The following is a 20,502-nucleotide window of genomic DNA, read 5'->3' on the forward strand; positions in this document are numbered from 1 at the left end:
TTAATTAGTGCTGCCTGCTTTCTGTGCATTATTTACAGACACAGTAAAATCTATAATTATTGAGGTAAAGAAAAAAAAGTGGTAAAATTTATATAACTTTTAAAATTCAAATCTTTAGGGCATAAGTATTGGATGACTTAACGGTTTTGATAAGTGTGAGACAGGTACAAGGCTAGCTTTACAGGTTAAGGTAGCCATGTACGTGTTCATAGAGTTTTCATTTTGTTAAAATGTCGGTACTGAGAATACTGAGTATTAGCACATAGAATACCAAGTGATTTTCTGCAATCATGTCTAAAGCAATTTGTCTTTTATATTTAGTAGATAAGTGGAGTTGGAAGAATGTGGAACTAGATACCATAACTTGTAAATTGATTTGTATCTAAAAGGTAAAATCAGTAAATGCTTGATTTTACAGGAGAAATATTGATGATCTAAGAATATGAATTCTGACATGCCTTTGTACAGTGGCCTCCATTTTTCATTTGAGTATTTTTTATAAGTGATAGGCCAGTCCCATCTAGGTTATTAAAGAAAATGTAGAATAAAAATGCCACCTTGTGGGTGAAATAAATGATGCAGTAGACACAGTTCAAAAGAACTAGTTTGCCAAATAGATAATGTGCATTTGTAACTTGTTGCTAGAATTTTAGCTTATATCTTCTTAAACATTTACAATTATTTTGGGGGTTTATGTTCTGCAGTTTTTCATGAAGTATCTAAGCAACTGCAGTTAGGCCATTTGGTCTTAAATGTTAAATGACTGCTAAAAATCTTAAAATGTATTTTCATTCACAGTACTAATCACGACATAATTTTGGCATCAGGTTCAATGTATCGTTCTTAAAGTGCTGAAGCACAATTTTAATTCAGATGTCCTAAACTGAGTGGGCAACCAAAATTCATGGTTTTGTAGCTATTCTTTGCATGAAGACAGAATGATGATGCATTTGGCTTTCTGTGCTGGAATTCACATTACATATCCAGATTAGTGTGTTACATGTATTTACCTGTCTTAACTGCACATCATGGATTTCGTATAGTGGTCAGTGGAAAACCAGCGGTCTACAGACCATGGTGCCAGGGTTCTTAATCACACAGTCTTGACCGGGTTTATATATTGCATTCTAGATTTTGAGGACAATACAGCAGTGGTTTGTTTTGTTTTATTCAGTTGTAGTGATCTCACACAGCTGCTGTATATGGGGAATGCAACTGAGAGAAATGATAACAATACTTAAAAAAAAAAAAAAAAAAAAAAGGACCGGCAGGCTGTGGGTGAGTCAGCTCTTGAGAGCTCTTGGCTGAAGGCAGTAGTGATGTAGAGCTTGGTGTTCTTCTGGCAGTCCAGCTGGGTACCAGAAATTCCCCAGGCAGGTCTTGGCTGTGGAAAGATGTAAGCTAATGGGGGCTAGCGAGAGTGGTGTCAGGTAGTAAGTCAAAATCCATCCTCTAGGGGAGTCACCTACCCTGTGTGACCTCTGGTTCTCATCCACCAAGGAAGCAGCCCCTTACCATGTCTCACTGAGTCATATCTTGTACTTGTCCTCAAGGTTGTTTACTCTTAGGTTTTCAGATTTTCATGGTAAAATTTTATTATGTTTTTTGAAGATCGAAGGTGTTCTAGTAGGAGAAAAAGGGTTATTTTATTACATAGGAAAGTTTATCTATGCATGTAACAGAATTTGCATTCATCTGCCTCCAGACAAGTACTTACCTCCCCATGAGGATATCTAAGCTGGAGAAGAGAAGACTGCTTCAGAGCTCATGCCTCTTTCTCTTTTCATGTTCCAACAAGTGCAGAGCCAGACCCAGCCTCTCCCAAAGCATCCATTTCCAGAAAAAAACTACATATGTGTTTGGGACAGCAGCCAAGACATAACAGCTCCTGATCCGAATTACCAAAGAACGGGGACATCATGGTATGCAGGAAAGAGTGCTTATCCCTTAGTTTGGCCCCTGGCTCTGTAGCCTTAGTAATCTAAGTAGTAAATGTGTTTTTATTGTCATAGCTGTTTTTCTTGTGGTTTTCTGCTGCCCAAATTTCAGAGAGAAAGATATCCAGTAATACGATATACAATTCTTTTTGACTTAGTGAATGGAGAGTGAAATAAATAAAGTACTCTACATTTCCACTGGACCATAGAGTAATAGACTTGTGCCAGATAGATAACAGGGCCCTAGCTTGATGTGTTTATAATCTCAGTGCACAAAGGAAAAAAGTTCTGCCTGAACACAACACGTGATTAAGAGGGGTCTTGTGACTGCAATCCTGTTACTTCATGGAGTAGGCTAGATGTTTCCTGGAAAGAAACTGTAGTGTTTTGATTTTGGTTTTCACTTTATGGTCTTCAGATGAGGTCTTACTGGTAGCATTCTTTCAAAACTGAGTTTAACTTTTTTTTTTTTTAGATTCTTCATAGATTTTTTTTCTTAGAGATTTTGTGCCTAAGACTGTATTCCATTTAAAATATATCATGTACACCAGTGTCTATTGGAAACCAGGTTGCTAAGCTTGAAGAGCCTCTAAAGAAAGGGTCAAAAAATTCAGTCAGGAAAAAAACTACACACATACAAAAGTGCCATTGTTAGAAGCTGCTTTTGTCTGTCCCAGCTTCAAGTAAAACAAATGAAGTAGTTGGGTCTTTCTGCTTCTTTGCAGTGTCTATGAGCAACATAATGTTCCTTTGGCTTTGGAGTCATTTCTTGCTGATTGGTCTGTAGGTTCCAGGAGAACTGATAACAAAACTTGTATAAATACCTAAGCAGGTTTCTTTTCAATGGCTAACTTTATGTCAGGTTAGGCAAAGGCTATTTTTTGTTTGCTTCCTTTAGTATGGACATCTGGAGTAATGCGGATGGGAGTTCTGCTGTGCAGCTGAGCAATTCATAGCTCGCAATTGCTTTCCCCATGTCTGACCTCTCAGGTTATTTTATAGAGGACTGGTTTTACTGCTAGGCAAGTGGTGGGATTAGACCTCCTTTATTTCAGAGATGGAGAGGTAGCAGAATTCCCAGCTCCACATCAGTGCTCTGCAATCTGCCTGCTCACATGTTGTCACCGTGGGCTGCTGGGCAGGCTGCGGGGTCGGTGTAGCGCCGGCTCTTCCCTGCGTGCTCTGAAGTGCCAACCAGGGATGAGGCTGCCTGACCTGCTTGGCTCTGGTCTCCCCTTAGGGCTGAATAGTAGCGTCACGGGTTTCTTGGCTGATGGTGAACGTAAAAGGTCAGATGTTTAAACAACTCTACTGCCGCATGTTAAAAAAAATTCCTAGTCTGAATATTTTTTACTCTGTTCTGTTATACTTTCACTGGTTTGTGTACCATTAGGAAATAATCGCTCTAGAATCATCTAAGAACATATGTGAATACTCTCGTGATAACCATTCAGATGCAGGCTTTTTGTGTATGGTTCTGCACATCTTTTAAGCATGCCATGCTCTTTGACATACAACCCCTTAACTTATTATTACTGGGGTGTTTATGTGTATTTAAACAGTAATGTAGTGCAAGTAAATACTGTCTTATTTACTGGTCCAAAAAGATTTTACTGAAGCTGTTTCTAAAGTCCTATGAGAGTGCCTTTGTTATGAAAGATTTGTCTTCCCTATTAACAGCTTAGTGTTCTGATCTTAATACTTCTTTGCCCCCTGTTCACAAATTACAGGGTATACAAAACATACTCTGAAATTCATTCAAACCTTTAAAACTTATTATGTCTAGGAGAGACAGATTTAAGATTACTGAGGTTTCTGGTTGAAGTACTTCAAGCAGAAATCCATACTCCATTAGGTTTTCTAACATGATGTGACCTTAATTTTCCAGGTACTTTGCACTTTAAATTGAAGATAGTATTTTAATAGTATTTAAGTCTCCCAAAGAATCTTGTAATATGTTAGGCTTAAGTTGTGAAATATTTGAACAAAAAGATAAAAAGTAATTTAGATATTTTTAATGTATAGCAACATAAGGATATGCATCAAATAATAAGTTGAAATAGGTGATAAAAATTGTTTGGTGTATGTTTTCGTAAGGTTGTGTGTGCATGCAGTCAGCCATATTTCTTGAATGAAAGTCTTTCTTTGCATTTGGTTATTTTAGGCAAAGTAGTTTCCAGTGCTTTGAACTTAGGGATTTGTCTCTTACATGGCAGTGTACGTCAAATGAAAGTCTGCCTAGACAAGAACTGTGGGGTTGTGATCCCATCTGAGGAGACTTCAAGTTACAGAGCTGTGTTGACTTGCTGCGGAAAAAGCTGAAGAATTGTTTTAAAAATAATTATAGGAGAAGGTAGCTCCATTGTATGCTAGAACTGGACCTAATAAACTGCAGCAATGGTTTGTGGAAGCTTCTGATTTCCCTCCCTCTAATGTAATCCTTGAGCAGTCAAATAGTTATGTAGTACAAAAGATGTAAAGCACATCATTTTTGAAAATCTTAAAAAAAAAAAAAAAAAAGTGAGAACAACATGTAATTGAAATGTAACAGCACTTACAATGAATGTGCAATTACATATATTTAGATGCATATTTGTACAATTTGTAAGTGTGTATCTGATGGTTACCCTGGGAGTTTTTTGTATAAAAATCATGTTTTATTCATATATACCAGAAGTGTCAATTGCTAGGTTTTCTGTAACTGTCTGCAACACTGATTGTTACTATATACTGTAACAACTTAACATAGATTGCCTTATTTAAAGACTTCCATTATTTTGCTGGTAAAAACAAAATATTATTTAATGGCATGTCCTTTTTGCATGCTTGTGTGCTGATAACTGCCTAGCAGATTATATGAGTCTTACAATGTCAAGCAGAATTGCTTGAGATGTGTGTATTAATACTGAGGCATTTTTCAGTCACAGCTTCAGGTTGGGTATTCTAGTTACTGAGTACAGGAAGGAATTTTAAACACAACTCAGCAGGCAACGATTAATTAAATTTTGCTTGTCTGAACTGTTATATTCTTGTTCTTAGCTGCCAAACATTGAGATTTCCCCCTGTATTTCATTAGTTGTTTCCCAGTCCCTTGGGCTTATCCATATATCTGATATACTTCTCTGAGTTTTTCAAACGTATTGATAGTGGCTACTTAATTTGGTCTTACTGGCTGATGCAGTTTTGGTGGAGTCAGAATAAATTCCTTTTGCTGACAAGACTTTCAGTTCTGATTTTTAAGCATCGCAGGCTGCCTTGGCACTTGGTGAGTGTGAATGATCACCTTGTATTCTTGCAGAACGTGGAGGAGAACAATATGAGTGCAGAATGGCAGCTAGGTATCTTGAATAAGAGCTATGAAAAATTAAGTCCCTGTGAAAAATTAAGTCTCTTTTTGTCTATGCTTCTGGACTCTGTTTTGTTAAAAGCTACTAACTTGACCTCTGCTTTGCTGAATTTTACAAACCAGTAGCTGTGAGTAATAAAGTGTATATTCACAGACATTTTTTTCAGCTAGAAAGCTGAAAAGTTTGGTGTCTACTAACTCAGAATAACTACACAAGCGTCCTAGTACTCTGAAATGCAGAGAGAAGGGGTTTAAGAAGATTGCAGATAGAAAATTGCAGTCAAAGTATGAAAAGATTAAAAATACAAACAAATTTTAGGCATTGCTTGTATTAAGGAAAACAAAGCTGTAGTAATGGTTGAGTTCAAAGGAAGTGAAGGGCAAACACAGAAATGGCTTTGCATCATGACAGTTTGAACTAGTAATTTTGTTGTAGACAGCTAACAAAGTGAATATTAAAACAGCCTCTAATGTTTGGTTCATATATGAGTGAATTGGTTATCATATCTTTGTGTGGGTGATAGAGACCTGAAAGGTCTTTTTGGGATATCTAGAAATACCATGTTCATACCTTAACATGTCAGTTTATGTTCAGAAGTTTTCTAAGCCAGGTTATTGCAGTCCAATTAGTCTTTACTGAGACAAGCTTCCCTCTGAATTTAGAAGGACAAATGTGTTTTCACAGCGTATTGTCACTGGGAACTACATAAAATCACAGCCACCTTTTCTGCAGTTTGCAGAATCGCTTTATCATAGAATGGTTTGGGTTGGAAGGGACCTTAAAGTTCATCCACTCCCAACCCCCTGCCATGGGCAGGAACACCTCCCACCAGACCAGGTTGCTCAAAGCCCCATCCAGCCTGGCCTTGAGCACCTCCAGGGATGGGGCATCCACAGCTTCTCTGGGCAACCTGTTCCAGTGCCTCACCACCCTCTGAGTGAAGAACTTCTTCCTAATGTCTAATGTAAATCTCCCCTTTTTTAGTTTAAAGCCATTACTCCTTGTCCTATTACTACACTACACTTTAGTGTTACCTCAACTGTAATGATAGTATCAACAGAGCTACGATCTTTGGTGGTGTGGCATGATAGCGCTGTTTGTCAGTTTTAAGCAAAATCAAAGTTCCATGTTCTTCACATTCCAGCCACAGATGAAAACAATTCTTATGGTAAATACAAGGCACAATGCTAGTTTCTGACTAGCATTTTACAAGAAAAGAACCAAACTTAGTTTTTAACTTTGAAAAAAATGATACGGTCTTGTTCTTTTAATTGAAAGAAAGGAACCTTTGCCTGTGAAAATTAAATCCTCCACAGTTGCTCTTCAAACTTGTCAACCTGACAGTGAAATTGTGTAATCTGGCAAATAGCATGCCTGAAGCTTATTGTGTTTTTGGGGGCAGTGATATCAGCAGACGATGTGCTCTGTTGATTTTAATCACATTGAGTTTGATTCTGATCCCACTGACCTGGGTGTAAACACAAAGTAACATCACTGACTTCACTGGATTTACCATCAGTGTGTAAATGAAATCAGAATTTATTTCATTGCACTTAGAGTTCCCCTATAGGATCTTCAGAAGTCACCAAAGAAAGAAAGGTATGGATGAATTTTTCCATCTCTTCATGACAGCTTGCTTATTCAGATAGCAGGCATCTCTGACCAGTTGTTAAAATTGTCATGTACCTCTGTGCGTGCTCACACTGAAGACTCAAGGTCGTTGCGCTAAGTGCACGTGGTAGTTGACTTTTCATTGTCTTACAGTCAGTTTGAGCTGCTGCAACTTGTCACTAGAATCTCTCTTTATTCATGAGCTTTTGTGCTGACTTTACAGTCAATATGAAACTGATAATACACTTTGGTGTATCTGGATGGATGGAGTAATCGGACATGTTCTGGAGTACTTTCTGGTAAGCAGCCCTAATAAACTACTGAAACGTAGGATTAAATCATGCAGGTTTTTTTCCATCTCTGATATTGTCACTGGAATTCTGTCTCCATAGAAGGCAAGAAGACATTAGGCTTGTACAGAACAGAAATGTAGCTTGTTCACAGCAGATTTTATAGCACAGTGATGCAGTAGCTTCACTGACACAGATGTGAATGTTTGCTAGTGAAGGCTTTTTCTTAACATTGAAAGCTTGCTTTCCAGACTTAGAAGCCAAAATCTCCCCAGTAGACCCTTTTATAGATTGTGTTTGTTTGTTTTAATGGGATAAGACCAGTTAATTTGGTGCTGAGCCTGATGTTTTTTTCCTCCCTTTATTTTACTGACCAATGAAAATTAATGGGAATCCTGTGCCCGATTGTTACCTGTACTTCTCAAAATCTCCCATTTCAGTATTTTAAAACCTTGAATAACAGCTACAACTTGATGAAGTTCAGAGATATCTTTGTTAATAACGATTAACCGTTAGTTGTAACTAGTAAGTATGTAGTAACTAGTTTCTGTTACCTCTGTTAATAATTTGGTCCACTGTAACTTTTATTTATCCTCTGTATAATTAAGGGATAATACAGAAATATTAAATAAGAAAGGAGGAGCATGAAAAAATCAAGTATGGGCTGTACTTTTATACAAACAACCAAACTGCTTATTGTAACATGTTAATACCGTTTAATGAACCTCTGTCCTGCATTTTTCTAAGGTACGGATGCGGGAAAAGAATTGTCTATAAGCATTTCTAAAGCCCTGAAACACTGGCATATTTAGGGCTAGATCAACAAAATACTTGAAGTGTTTCACAGGCAGTGCTATGTCGTGGTACTTCTAGGTGTTTACGTTCTGGAAGAGAGCTTAAGATCCTTAAATTCCTGCCCTGCTTTCTAGGAATTCACCCTTCAGCTTTGTAGGCATTTACGTTGTAATTTCTAGAAAACCCCATCTTCTGCTTTCCTCATATGTTTCTCCTTTGCTTTCTTGGATTATTTCTCATCTACTTTATAGGAATTTTCCCGATGTTTCACAGTAACTTTCCTCCAGGTGTTCCAGGAAGTGCCAGTCTGCTTTCTAGAAATTTCCTCTCTTATTTCCAGTAATTTTCCTGTACTTTCCAGGAATTCACCTTGTCTCCTTTCTGGGAATTTTTCTCCTGTGTTTTTGGAATTTTCCTTGGGCTTTCTGAGAAGTCTCCCTTTCAGGCAGAAGTTCTCCAGAACTTTGTAGGTCTTCTCTCTGTCCTTTGTATGAATTTACTTTGCGTGTTTTAGAAAAATTTCTTTGTGCTTTCTAGGAATTCCCCTCTGCCTTGTATGAATTTTCTCTCTGCTTTCTGTATGTTTTCTTGTATATTTTCTAGGAATTCCTCTTCTGCTTTCTAAGACATTTTCTGTGTGTTTTGTAGGAATTTTCCACATTTTTGGGGAACTACCCTTTTTTTTTATCATATGCTTTCTTGAAATTAACCTTTCACTTCCAGGTAAATACATTCTTTTCATTTAAAACATATTCCTGATGAATAGGTAGGTATTAATTTATTAGCTAATAAGATCAATTGTTTTTAGTTGAATGTGGAGGCCTTTAATTTTTTGCAAGAGGCTATGATTGGATGTAGCCTTTCTAAAGAATGGTGCGTGGTCAGATTTTGGGAAAACCTATGTAACATGAAAATATTTTCACTGCTTTGTTAGCTCAGTCTAGAGTGAGCTGTGTGTACGCAGAGACCGTCATCTTGCTTTTGCATGCACACATTGCCAGCTGCAGTGAGGTTCTGGCCCTGCCTTTGTATGTTCTAGGTGTTACTCTTCCATAACTAAAATCGCAGGAGGAGGCCACAGTATTAATTCATAGCTCTTGCAGTGCTCGTCTTCCTGTACAAATGATTTTGCATGTATTAATATTTTTACAACATTAAGCATTATAAGTGGCATTATCTTAATTTAGCAGATAAGGAAAATTGTAGCAGGAGGGTGATGTAACTTGTCAGATCCCAAAGGAAGTATTATGCCTGAGAGAAGATTTAATTTCTGAGACAGTTCAGAAGCAGATATGCCAAAAGTGGAAATAAGCAGTCAGTAAGGCTTGAAGGCCACAATTCTGTGATTTCCCCCCCAAGTTTGGGTATTGTAGATGCTAAAAATCATAGAATTGAAATAAAAGCAGATTCAGGATGTTAGATTATGAATAGATATATACATGGGCCAAGTAGCTCCTACCTTTCAGCACCAGAAAGTTGAAAGTGGAAATTCCTAGTGTGTGACCATTCTTTATTCACAACAGACAACGTGCCTATTAGCGTATCTGCCTTGACCAGTAACAACTAAATATATCAATGGGAGCTTACATTCCCTTTGCATCCCTTAGCATCGTAACTTTGATCAAAAGCACTTAAAATACTTTTGGACTGGAAAGGAAAAATAACTTCACATTGCTTTTTGATCACATTGTTAATTCACAATAGGAAAAAAAAGCAAGCTGCAAGTATGATAGGGAAGTGCTTCTTGGTGCCTAAAGCTGTCACACAACATTTCCTCCTTTGCTATTTCCCTTCTTGTGCTGCATGCATATTATAAAGTCCCTGTTTATTAAAAAGAAAGGAAACATTTGTGTGCTATTTCTGTACAGCTTTTAATTGTATGAAATATACGTTTGTCATAGTTACTCAGTTAAAGTAGTTAAAGCAGAGAATTCACCACTGGAGCATTTGAAAATTTGGATATTTATAACCAAAAGATACTTAACAACCATACTATATATTCTGGAGTACTCACTATTCTTGCTGTATGCTGGATTCCTCTCTCAGCCACTCTGTTTTCTTTATCCATAAGGCTGTCTGTTCATGTCATGCTGTCTGTTCACTATTTGATTGGTTAATTAAATCTGTTGTTATAGTTCCTAGTTAAGCATTTAATAAAGCATTGCAAATTACTCTTAGGTGCACACAGGTGTTGTGATGGGGTTTGCCTGATGTCTTGCTTGTTGTACTGAAACTCAAGAGGGTCTGAGGAAAGCCATATGACCCTTAGAAGGTGATTAAAGTGTCAAGAATAAGAAGTCTTAAGCAAAAGCCAAGGTAGGATATTTTTTCTTTTTTTCTTTTTTTTTTCCTATTGGCAGTAATTTGATTTAAAGCAGCTGTAGGTTCCTCCTTTTCTGTATTTTCTTTTTTTGAACTAATCTTTAAAAACTTGTCTATAGCACTTTCTTGTGGCTAGACACAAGCGTTCACAAAGGTTTTCTGGAAAAGTAATCCCTCCTTTTTCTTGTGTAGCCTTATTGATAATGTTAAAAAAGAACACGTCCTTCATTTTATTGATAGATCAACAGAAGACTTTATTTCAGCATTTTTGAATGCAAACATTTTGTACAGAAGCAAAAGGTTAAAAAATGCAGAATGTTAACCTCTTTTATATAAGATCTTCAAGAGAATGAAAATATTTCTACATATCATTAATTTATCTCTTCTTTGTTCTAGTTATCAGATCTTCTTCTTGCTAAGTTTCAGAGAATCAAAGATTGTAATGGTTGTATCATATGACAGCTAAAATTTTCTGAGGTGGTAGGAAAAAGAGTACTAGTATTGTGTTAGAATATTAATGGGGTATTAATCACATTTCATATAAATTGCAGATTGTAGGATATCGAGTGAGATTAGAAGCTCTCTCTCATTATAGAAGCACTATATCTGACAAGAGGATATACTGAAGTAGTTCTTGCCTGCATGTAAAGATTTTGTATTATTGTTTGCTGCTAAGCTATCTGCCATTCAAAAAAGAAAAGTCCTAGATCTGGTAAGTGAGATATGGGTAGGAAGGAACCTAGGGACTTAACCATGTACAAATGACATCAGACCTTTTCTTTGAGGTGGGGTGTCAGAGGTGCTGGAGCAGAGGAAATTTTGCAGAATGCCTACTGAAAATTTGGTCCTTGTTTTCTGCAAAAACACAAGCTGTACACTCTGAAGCCAATCTCTTCCATTTTCTTGAAATTTGGATCATTCTTTTATCTCATTTATCAGTCTCTAAAATGCCATCTCCCTTGTAGTCTCCAGAGGTTTAAGCCTGAATTTCTCGAAACAAGGGGTGCTGCCTTTCACGGCAGGGCTGGACAGGGAAGCAGCTGCTCAGCTGCCTCAGCCTGGGGAGCAGGTGCTCGGAACAGTGGCTACAGGTGTAGGTGCTGTGGTCTCCAGCACATTCATCTCTCAGGTTCGCCTTCTGGCAAGCATGAGATAAATTTGTGGAAAGCAGAGGGGAAAAGTCCTTTAGAGTAGTGGAGAGATTTTCTAGAAAGCACATGGAAAGATTCCTAGGAAGCACAAGGTAAATTCCTGGAAGGCAGAGGAGAGGTTTCCTAGAAAGTGAAGGGCATTTCCTGGAAAGTATGGGGAAGTTTCTGGAAAGTAGAGCTGGGATCTCTCCCAGCACATCAAGATGGGTTAGGTAACAGGCTCAGGGGCTCCACCTAACCCTGGCAGGGGTCTAGGTACCAGGGGCAGAGTTACAGAGTGTTTGTTGCAGGCACTGAGCTGTGGTCAGTGTGCTCTCATACAGAGGTTTGCAGAGAGAAACATTTGTGAACTTGAGTCTTATCACGGATAAAAATTTACAAATGCTTCGTTTCTGAAGTCAGGTTTGTACTGATGTTATAAGTGAAAGCTATCACCATCTCAAGCCAAGTAAGTCTTTGTTTTTTGCCTGTCTCTCATATGCTGAGACAGTTATTATAGCCTAGGTTTTTCTTTCTACCTTCTTTGAATTCTCATTTTTTACCCGTTCTTTCAGAACTAGTGCAACAATAATTAAATAGTTACTGTGAGAGTTAGGGTTGTTTCTTTCCTCTTGTTTCCTGTAGTGCTGTATAAAGGAGTGGGTCTCTTGTATGTCCATAGCATTTGTAACAAGGGGAAACAATAACCCATAAGCAGTCTTTTCATTTTTTATACATTTCTGTTTCAGAAATTGTTATAAAGCTAAAGAATGAAGGAAATTTTATTTTTGAGATGAAATTATTACTATAATTTTTCTACTTAGTTTATTGTTGCAAAAGTGTTACTGCTGAGATGAACAGATACGATCTCAGGACGTTATAATGACAGAATATATTCTAAGTACTGAATTAACACATGGAACCTGATATTTGCTATTAGCTGTAAGCATATGTTTTTTTCTTTGGGCACTGAATTGGTTAGATGTCTTGCTTGTGTAATGTATTATAGTTTTCATTCCTAATCACTGAAAAGTTGCATTTTTTATTTTTTCAAATGTTGGTACTCTTTTAGGTTTTTTATAAAAAAAACATTGATGATGCATTGAATGAAAGAGGCTTTAAGCTAAATCTATACTTAGTCCAGATTTTTTAATTGTAGTATTTTAATATGTTTGTGAATGTATGTGTTTTGAAGGCTCAAGAATTGTAGTACTCTAAACACTGGCAATATTTGGGGCAGGTCAATTGTCTTTTGCTTGTGTTCATAAAATGCTAACTGTGTTGGGCTTTTGGGTCATCAATGCAACTGGGGCACTGCCGTTATTTATATTGTTGTTACATTAAAAGAAACACTAAACTCAGAAATAACAAAACCATTATGTTGTCTCTTTATTAACATCAGCGGATGTATCTTGTAATGCAGATGTGTGAGCACAGAGAACTTAAAAAACAAACAAACAAACAAAACCCTTAGTAGTAAAGGACTTTTACAGAAAATGAGACAAGGCACATCAGAGTCTTGGTTCAGCAGTAGTGTGTCTTCACACAAAAAAAGTAAATTGCTCTGTCTCACCCATATGTTCATTGATATCAAGTGTTCATACATTTAACAAGAGCAACTGATTACTATTTTTATTTATTATTTTTTTCATAGCATATAGTCCAGTAAAGAAAAAGTAACATACGCTACGTGAATGTTTTTTTTTTTTTAGAGCTTTATTTTTCCTATAACTGCATTAACTGCTATCATATTCTTTTATTTCTTTCTGTACTGACTGTGGATAATAACATGGATTATTATTTCTTAACTTGCAACCGCTTTGCATTATATTTAGTTTAGTAGTTAACTAGAGGAAGAGAAAAAGCAGAATTGGAATGCTTCTGATACTTCTTAACAGTATGTGTTGTATTTAGGATTCAGTAAGCATCAGCATTTTCATCCACCACAAGGAAGTGTTAAAATTCTGCATAGTCCACAACAGAGTCAACTTATCCAGCAAAAAATTTAGAGTAGGGGATAGGGTAGGATTGTGAATACTTCTGGATTTTTTTTTTAGTACAGAAATTATTTACCTCTCTCTGATAGCATACTACTTGTAGGAATCCTTTATTTACCTTTTTTTTTTTTTTCCCCTCCGTAGAGGTATTTAGGATTATGAAATGGGGCTTTGTTTAGAGCTCAGTCTATTCTCTGTAGTCATTAAAAGGGTAAAAAAATCTACTGTTTTTGAATATGCAAATGAACTGAAGGTAAAAAATATGTGCAAATTTGATAATTATACTGCTTGTTTGTTAAATGATACTAGGTAATTTACTGATTTCAATATTGAAACAATGTTAACTTTCTTCTTCTCCACAGGATTGTGCGTAGAAATGAGATTTGAAAACTTGAAATGCTCACATGACTCCCTGGAGTCATGTGGTTTGAGAGACTTTGGTTAGGCTTCCAGTAGTTCTGGGTAAAGTGCAGTGGAAATGCTCAAAGAAATTACTAAATCAAAAAAGTTTAAAACATTTCTGTCAGACTATATTCTCTACGACTGGTAACAGTTTATTTCTTACTCTTTCTTGGCAGATCTTGTTCACAGAGATTTAAAAATGGAAAGCATTTTAGTTAAAAGCAGTGACATCAATGAAGCAAATGAAATTAAACATGAAGGTAACATGACAATTGTAGGTGTTCTGCTTAAAGGATTGGTTTTAATATCCAGTTATTACTGGGAGACTTGACTTTGATACCTATTAAAAGCTCTTGAAATGAGCTGCGAAGTGGTGTTCTTAGGGAAAAAAACAAAAACAAAACAAAAAAACATTTTGGAAGCCAAGTGCCACAGCTGAAAAAGGTGTTGTTTTTTTTTTTTGTAAAATGATGTGTATTTCTAGCTCAACTAAAAAACAAAACAGAAGAAAAAAACAGAAAACAAACAAAACAAAACAAAAAATAAAACCCTACTACTGCAAGTAATCGTACTTTATTCATCGTGATTTACATCAGAATAGTACAAAGCTGTTGGTTACAGGGAATCAGTACGCACTGTAAGATGTAATTAGTTCTTAAATTACAAATATTGTCATTTAATGTGCCTGTTAGTAATTTAGGAAAAAAAGCCTATTTAGACTGTGCCCTTGATTGAAATACAAATATATTACAGGAATTTTTGCATATTAATACATATTCACTACCTAAGCACAATATAGCACATACTTACACCTTCTTTTTTATTAAAAAAAAATGGGTACAAAAGAATAGGAGCTATTACAACACCCCCACCCCAATTTATTTATTTATTTATTTTTCCTGCTAGCAAAAAAGGGTTCAGTGGCTGAATTGTAATATCCTGGAAAGCAGAAAAACTACATTTTTGACCAAACCTCACTTACTTCATCATGGTGTACAGCATGACTAAAATATTTTAAATAATCTTTTCTTGGCCCCCAGGGTTTCAATATTGCGCTGCTTATGGCATACCAGTTGTTTGAAACAGAGAAACTTTTAGTTTTGTCTCCTTGTGGTTAACTTTTAGAGGCAACCATAATTTGGCTCCATTTCATTTCACTTTCATCTCAAATACATGGTGCTTAAAGGGATGTGGAGACAGAATGCAATAGTATTATTCCTTTGTGATGTAAACTTGAGAAAGTATAGACATTAGTAAAAGATGTGGTAAAATGAAAAGGAGCAGAAAAAAAAACCCTTTGTAATTAAAATTTTGCCCACTGTATAAACATCTTGCTTCTACTTTCCTCAAAAGATTTTTTTGAGAGTTGGGAAAGGGTGGACACACAAATGTCTGTTATAGTTTCCAAACGTGAGTGTTCATTCTATCTCTCCCCTGCCCTTCCCTTCAGTTAATTTGCTCACACTAGCTGCTTCATACAGCATAAAATTTTGGGGGTAATTTCAAACCAAAGCAAAAATTTCTAGTTCAGATTTTCTAGCCACTACTTTTTGGGTGAATGTTGGAGTTCATATTATACTTTGTCTGATTCAGACCAGCAGATCAACAAACAGAAAATTGCCTCCAGGAAGTGAAATTACCATTTTTCATCCTCTTTTCCTTGAGGACCAGCTTGAGTGACAGTGGAAGCCAGTGGAAGTCTAATGTACAAGGACAAATATGTTTGTACAATATAATAGAGATGTTGATTTCATTGGGCCAAAGCTGCTGACTTACTGAGTGACTGGCTCTGAAAAGCTGCCCCTGAAGGCAGAGGAGGAAGGTATGCTGCTTAGTTGGGTTTGCAGCCACACCAGGCATCATCTCATTCTGGTGGAGATGATACAGGCATGTTTCCAGCCATTTGTTTTTCCTGCTGCTATGTGTCCTGACAGCTGTGAGGAGGAGCGGATCCACCAAGAGCATGCTGTAGTCCTAAGTTTTGTAGTTGTCCGTGTTGATGTGACAGTCCGGGTTTTCACTTAGGTTCTTAACAAGCAGCACTCTGATTTATCAGCAACTTGGTGTTATTTATCTTCTAAGTTCTGTCTCTGTCCCTCCTTGCCCACAGTAATGTATGTCCCCACCATCAGTTTGCTGTAGTTGGGATTTCTGACCTGCCTTGTTCACAGAGTATGTAAAGTGGTCAGCAGATTTGTCTTGCGTCCTTGGAGGATTCTTAGTTAATATGAGCTTGAATGTCAAGAAAAAACTGTTACATCAAGACAACAAAAAAAAAGCTTTGCTGGTGGAGCAGATTGTCCTGCAAAGTAATTACAGGATAAGTATTAGTGGTGGTTGGCACAAACTTGGAAGAATAGGGGAAGAAGAGACTGAAGATCCGTATATGAAAGTTTCATTTGTACTGATTTTTCTCTGACTTCAGCATTTTCACTACAAACAGTAACTTCTATGATTGATCAAAAAAAAAAGTAAAAAAAGCCCATCTCTATTTCTAGTTTTAATACTGTATTTTTTTTTCCTATTAGGTGACTGACTTTGGTTTATCTGTACAAAAGGCTGGTGGTATTGACAGCATGTTTCAGTCTGTCTGTGGGACTCCTATATACATAGATAAGTTCAGTGCTTCATCATTCTTAAGAGCTAAAAGAGTTAAGTCGTGCTCTGTTCCTTGCAGACCATAAAAAGTCATCGTATTTCTAAGCTCCTCCTCTTTCTTTTCTCAGAGGAATTGTCATATTAGCTAAAATTGCCTCTATTTCTAATCCCATACAATTGTGTCAGAGACCCAAAGTATCAGTGTCAGGGAAAGGTTCAGCTATAAAGGATAACAACCTTTTAGCAGAGTTCATCAAATCTTATGCAGCTTCAGTGGAATAAATTGCCCACCACTATAAGAATTTACATTATGTATGTAGTTTGCATTATATAAATGTGAATGTTAGTATCTGTTTCTGACATGTCCATTTTATGAAGCTGTATCTTCTGTTGAGCAGTAAATTCCACAGATTAACGTTGTGTTTGCGGGATGGTGCAACTGCTGGATTCCTGACAGATTGCTCATGCTGTCTGTCTCTCTCTGTGGTCTGAGAGAGATCAGACCTTCTGAGGATCCAGAGGGAATAGGTTGTACCAGGTATTGATAGGTATCGAAGTAAGGTGGCTGACCAAATCAAAGTGGCTGGTGTCGTAAACATGATGATCTTTGGGTTCCCTACCAACCTAAGCCATTCTATGATCTAGCATAACTAACTCCTTCATAACTTCTGGAGAAGGCTAGGCGGGGCATCTTTACAGCATTCCAGTACTGTAAGGGTGAACACAAAGAGGATGGAGGCACACTCTTCACAAGGAGCCACATGGAGAAGACAAAGGCCAATAGATGCAAGTTGCACCATCAAGAGGTTTTGTCTTGATATTAAGAGAGAATTTTTTTACAGTGAGGACAACTGATCAGTGAAACAACCTCCCCATAGATGTGACAGAATCCCAGTCACTGGAGCTTTTCAGGATGCAGTTGGACAGGTTGCTAAATAATTTCATCTAGACTCCCTTTTTCCATGACAGGTTGGTCCTGAGGATCTTTCGGGCCCTTCCAACCAGGACTGTTGTATGATCTTGTGATTCTATAATTTGGGTCTGGTAGGTGAGTAGAACAGCTGCATTCTTTGTCTTCCTCCATTAGTTCAGTGAACTGGACCGTAGACAAATGGGGCTCTGAAGAAAACAAGCAATAGTTTATTTTAAATTAACTTTGGGGTATGTTTCTTCCTTCTCTTGCTGTTATGGACGTTCAAAACCTCTGAAAGTCTTAATTGATAAAGAACTTTAATAGTATTTAAGGTTGTGCTGTTCTTTAATCCCCTCTTGGAAGGTTCGTGGTTACTTCAAGCCCAGATAAAGTTGGAAGCAGACATTACTGACCAAAGAATGTCAAAACAAGTGCATGTGATTTTTGCAGAGATACCGTTGGTGGCCAGAGGTAATCAGAGATTTGAGGTGACATTTTTAACAGAAGGTAGCTAATTCTTTTCAAGTTTCCTTCTGCATAGGGAAGGTAGAAGAACTCCATGCAGGAAAAAGAGGTACAACTGTTGCAAAACAGCTGAGGACTGCTGCCACTCGCCACTTGGGTCAGCCAATGGAGGCGATACTCACTCCACTCACTATCTGGCTCATAAAGGAAATAAATGAGCAGGTCCCTACAATGAGGACAAACAGCTGTTCCAGCTGATCATGAGTGCAAGCAGTGATATGCTGTGTCATGCAAGGAGTGACTTTGTAATCAATACCTACAGGCTACATGAAATTAACTCTGTCTACTACAAAAAAGGAAAGCAGCAGTTAAGCATGATTTAGATCAGATCTTGCGTGTTACTGTAGAGGAGTCCAGGTTCTTGTATTGGTTTGGGTCCCAATGATACTCCTTGGTGATGCTGTACTGTTCATTGATGATGATGTCACGTGCTTCTTTTCTGCTTTTTTCTTTTTTTTTTCCTTTTTCCTCTCTGCTCCCCTAACCTATCAGGTATTCATTGCAAACTCTTAGGTGATATGCACAACTAACTTATTCTTATTTTCTCATGAGCTTTATCATGACCTCTATGCAGGCAACTGTCACTTTCCATTTTCATTCTACATGTTGTTGTCTTCAAACTGCTTAGTCTACCTTACATTATTGCAAAGTTAAGTTCAGTGCAAGTAACACATTCCTTTGTTATAAGGTCAACTTCTCCTCTATTGCTGCCTGGTTTTGAAGCCAATGGCACTACCTGAATCACCCCTGCTTATATAAAGTTGATTTGTAACTTCTGACGTGCTGCAGAAACTTTCAGGAACGTCCATCTAAACAATTAGATTAAATTACAAAATAATTTTTTCCTAGAAAGTTTCCATACAAACACTGTCTCTTCCAGTATGACACTGATTGTTATCTGATGTTCAAACAAGTGTTGAAAAAGACATTAAAGAAGGTATTAAAGAAGGTAATTGGGACATATATAACCCATCCAAAAGGCATGTTTTTCAGGTGTGTTTTTTTCTACTTAAACAATGAATGCTTTGTATTCAATAATATAAATCTTTTTACCCCTTTCTGATCTATACTGCATGCTATAATACATTTCACTCCATTATCTGATGTCATTTTTGTTAATTCTATGAAGTTTTTTTCCTCCATGGTATATACCAGCAATGCATTTCACAGCTTGCTTAGAACAGACTGAAGCAAGAAAGAAATCTTCTTTGCGGAAGATAATTAGTCCTCCTGACATTTTGATTGATGAAATACTAGCAGTGTTAAATACTTCTTTAAGTGAGTGGGTTGCATGGGATGAAATTACTTTCCGATTTACTAATCATGACAGAAACATAGAGTCTCAACACTGGAAGGGACCTTGAGTCACTTGATTTATTTCTCTGTCCAAAGAAAGAAGCAGCTATACTTGAGACATTTCTGATGAATATTTGTGTAAAGTGTACTTTAAGACCTCCAGTAATAGAGACTCCCTAATCTTCCCAGGCGGTCAATTCTGATGCTTCATTATCCTCCTAGAAATTTTTCCTCCTGTCTGCCCTGAACCTTCAGTTTGACAGTCAGCTTAAACTTACACCTACAGGCCATGATCTAATCACTTTTTTCATTATAAGTTTTCAGTTGACTCACCTGCAGCCACATAATTGCTAGAGCTGACCTAAGGGAGGTGGTGGGAGCCTATGCGTGGGGCCGAGGAAAAGGGTGGAACAGCACTTTGTATTTTTAGACTATTATTTCTCACCCTATCTGTCATGGATATGAAGAACAGGTAGCCACCTTCTTTCTTTCAGCAATCTGCTATCACACTTCTCCCTTCATCTGTTGTTCTTTAGACTGAAAACCTTGAATTTTCTCAGCCCTGTCCTGCATTTCTGATCTTTGTGATTTACCTGCCATGCTTCATTTGGTAGCTATTATGTTAAAAAGGGGTGTCCAAAATTGAGCACATCTGTTTGAAGCCTTGCCAGTGCTGGGCTGAGTGGAAGGGCTGTTTTGTATGTAATGCAGGCCTTTTGCTTGTGTATGAAACACAGGTGATGACTGTCTTTTTGCAATTTATTTAAGGACCCTGAAGTCCACTTAAAAGAATAAGAAGTAAGTGCTGGGAATCAGACAGCTAGCCTATTTTTCATCCAGCATGTTTAAATAAACTTTTAAGACAGAAGAGAGGAGGAGCGTTGGCCTTCGTCTCCCTCAGTAAGGACAGGTGTACGCAAGGAGGGCTTCTGCCAGAGTGACTGTTCTACACTAAACCTGCCTCACAGAGCCTTTGTCAGGTTAGCCCAGAACTGTTAACTCCTGTTCAGCTTGTGATTCACTACAGTCCTGGAACTGTTGCCTAACCAACTGTTCTCCATGTATTCGCATTCTGAGCTTGTCTTTCAATATACTTACAGTCATTCATGGCATGATGTTGTCTTCAGATTTAATAAGCTTGTTCTCTAATGGATCTTCCAGGTCATCAGTTATAAAAGTATCTTGTCTAGGACAGACACCTAGAAAACATACCTTTGATGCAGCCTTCCACTTTGACAATGAACAAATAATAGCTACTTTTTGAGAAACATTTTTATAAGCATGTGTGCATTGTTGCTGTGATATTTTCATGCATGCAGTATGAAAAAATGAAAAAAAG

Source organism: Anser anser, assembly GCF_964211835.1.
Source record: "Anser anser genome assembly, chromosome: 5".
Taxonomy (NCBI): Eukaryota; Metazoa; Chordata; class Aves; order Anseriformes; family Anatidae; genus Anser; species Anser anser.